This window comes from Amblyomma americanum, chromosome 1 (assembly GCF_052857255.1).
Source record: "Amblyomma americanum isolate KBUSLIRL-KWMA chromosome 1, ASM5285725v1, whole genome shotgun sequence".
Taxonomy (NCBI): Eukaryota; Metazoa; Arthropoda; class Arachnida; order Ixodida; family Ixodidae; genus Amblyomma; species Amblyomma americanum.
The window spans coordinates 528,296,690-528,299,785 of NC_135497.1; the positions used below are offsets into that span (position 1 = coordinate 528,296,690).

At 49.0% G+C, this 3,096-nt stretch overlaps 1 long non-coding RNA gene across 1 annotated transcript; it reads right to left on the reverse strand.

Annotated features, from left to right (window-relative positions):
• Positions 1–600: 600 nt before the first annotated feature.
• On the reverse strand, positions 601–2,324 carry LOC144107523 (uncharacterized). Its single transcript, XR_013309294.1, has 3 exons — positions 1,642–2,324; positions 1,378–1,558; positions 601–755 (listed from the first exon to the last, which is right to left on the reverse strand). It is a non-coding gene; the product is annotated as an uncharacterized LOC144107523 (long non-coding RNA).
• Between the last annotated feature and the right edge of the window lie 772 nt (positions 2,325–3,096).

Consider the following 3,096-nt stretch of genomic DNA (forward strand, 5'->3'; position numbering starts at 1 on the left):
GAGAACAGTTTTTGATGATACACAATCTTAGCACGCTTAAGCTCAGCATTTAGATTATTTCTTGTTCTTGTTTAATAAGAGATTCAAGAGAGCGATTATTTAAAAAGGCATGGTATTTGTTTTTGCTCTTTATCATTCTTCTGAGCTCTGGCGTGATCCATGGTTCTCTTATTCGTTTAGACTGCTTTATGTTTTTTATATATTTCTACAAAAACCTTGATAAACGCTGAATATGCATTATTTGAGTCTTATATAGAATAACTAGGACTCCCGCCCAAAACCATATCAGCTTATCTGGGTACCTCCAACCTTTTTTATTTGCGTGTAACTCCAGCCCCTCTTCATCTTTGTTATTGTAGCCGCTATTGTTTCTCAAGTACCATCTTGATATTAGCAGTTTCTAATTCAAGCCTTCTGCAGGGTTTGAAGGACCTATTTAATTGGAAATGAGAACACGTGCGCAGGTTGGAAAGCGTGTGATCTGCCAGGAAACACTGAGGCGGCCCCGAGAAGGGTCTTTATTAAGGTTGACAGCCGTTTTGTGCCTCTTCACTTGGCAGCGACGACACAGCGTGTGCGGTCCCCATGGTTTTGCCCCAGCTGTCGAAGCAATCCTCGGGCACGACCTTCGACATCTGATGTTTTTATTTAAAAAAAACACATGGACCAAAGTCGTGCTGTATGCAGTGCGATCGCCATGTGGTTCCGAACAATCATCCACCTAGCCCGGCTCTTTGGACAGATTCAGGAAACGACTGAAAAGAACAAAAGTAACGAGCAAACAAGTTAGAACGCAAAGAAACGAAGGCGCTCTGCGCTAATGCTGTAGCGAGGTCTAATATGTAAATTTTCACGGCTGGCGTCGATTTCTACAAATCGCGGGTAGTCGCTACGGAAATAAACAAAGGCGCACTGGAGCTGGATAAGTCTGCAGCTACAAGCACGAGTTTTTTGTCTCTACCGTCGATTTCCACACCGCGCGATTGTCATAACTTTTCTTGGACTTGCTGTTGAAGCTTACAGCGATCATAAAAATTAAGGCCGCCGACTGTAGTGACAGAGGCTTGCCATTGAAAGGAACAAAGCCGTGCACTTTGTCAACCAGGCAACGAGGACTAGCGCGAGTTTTAGAGCCGACTTGGACAAAGCGCGAGACGGCGCGCGCTTCTAACGCTTGCCGACGCAAACAAAGGCGCGCTGCGCTGGGATAAAGCCGTAGTGAGGTCTAATATGTAAATTTTCACGGCTGCCGTCGATTTCGACAAAGCGCGAGAAGTCTCTAAGGAATTAAACAAAGCTGCACTGCACTGGGTGAATGCTGGACACTTAGGCCAGGCGCGATTTCCACAATGCGCGAGTCGGAACTTCTGGACTTACCGTTGCAGCTGATAGCGATCCTAAAGGGCAGATTGTAGTGGCAGAATTATCGTGGCCACTTTTACCCTGGACTTGCCACTGCAAAGGAACAAAGGTCGATGCCCCGGCGTCTCGCCACGTGGTATCGGTCCGCGGCAAATAAGGACAGCATCGGCTCGCCAGAAGCATCCAGGAAACGATGCTGCAAAAAAAGTTACGTTACAAGCGCCGCAATTTGGCGAGTTCTGCACGAGAAAACTTTCGAAAACGTTGTTCAACCCTTACCTCGGGACTGAGAACGTGCACGCCCGACAAGCGCTTCATCGTGGCTGTCACGACGGCGGTTCAGATGGCGACGCCGGCGGTCCTCAAACCGCACCTTATTTGGGTCGTCGTAATGGAGTTGCAAAATTCTGAACACCAGCACGACACTAGCCACGTGCTCCTGCAGCAGGAAAACGAGGTCCTGGAATGCGCAAGGCATGTAGGTAAGCGGTACAGCACTTCATGAAGCGAAATTTGAGATAAAATGCGTACCTTTATGTCGCTGGCGATTGCTCACGGGTCAGCGCCTTTTGGGGGTCGTCGCAATGTCGTGGAAGCAAGAACTGTACAGAAATTTCAGCTGGCTGTCGCCGACGAGCGCACCACGCAAAAAAAGCCATACCTGGACAGCTCCCGAAACGCGCGCGTCGCCGCCTACGCTCACGAAGAGAATGCACGCAGACCACGCACGCCCGGCGGCCGGCCGGCCTTAGCGATTCTCTAGACCCTCTAGGGACACAAGCGATTGCGGGTCGGTGGGCTGGAAACGCTGATTGGCCCAAAAAAGTGACGTCACGCCTCTAACGTCATGGTCACGTGACTTTTAATGACGTCATGTCCGGTTGGGGACAGACACATTTTCCTTAGAGTTTTCTCAGAATTCCCCACGTTTGTGACAGCCTGCGCGGGATAAAGAAGCGCATATTTACCTCCACCCCACCCAGTTCGACCACTTTGCCGAGCGGGGTGCAGTTGAAGAACCCTTGCCTAAATGCTCCCGCCATTCACGTTTACCCCCCGCCTCCCCCTGCCCCCCACGACACTTTTCCAAACTTCGATGTTTTGTCGCCTTTTTTATTTTTTGTGTTTGCATGCACAGTGCACATGTCTCTACTTAAGCAAACTGCGCCGCTGATTCCACATTGACTATTCCTGCCGAAGAGGCTCCAGGGAAGTGTCCTGCCATGTCTGCGCTTTATTCTGTTTTTTTTTTACTCGTTTTGGCCAGGGGCACGCGAGTACACGCATCTCCGCGAATCCGCCACCGTCTGTTTCTGTACTCGCCGCCGCTCTGCCTTGAGGGGCGACCATTCTCCCCTCCCGCTCCTCGTTTTCCTTTTTTTCTTTCTCTTTTTTTTTCTGCACGCTCCCAGCGGCTTTTCGGTGGACAGGGGTGCGACAGCGCGTATTCTCTTTCTATTTATTACTCTTTCTCCCTTTTCTAGTATTTTTGTTTTCTGTCCATCTTCTTTCCAGCACCCGATTGCTTGTTGCTATTTTCATGTGGCGGACATGTGTGCCAATTACAACTCCTCAAGAACGGGAGGAAGATCGCTGTAACTTCAGTCTTGAGAAAGGGCAGGCTCTGTCCGAAACGTCGACTCAAAATAAATCTGTCTAAATGAAGCGTCTCTCAACTTTGCATATATGTATATTTAGTTACCCTTGATGTAGTGTCTCTGTACACAAACATAC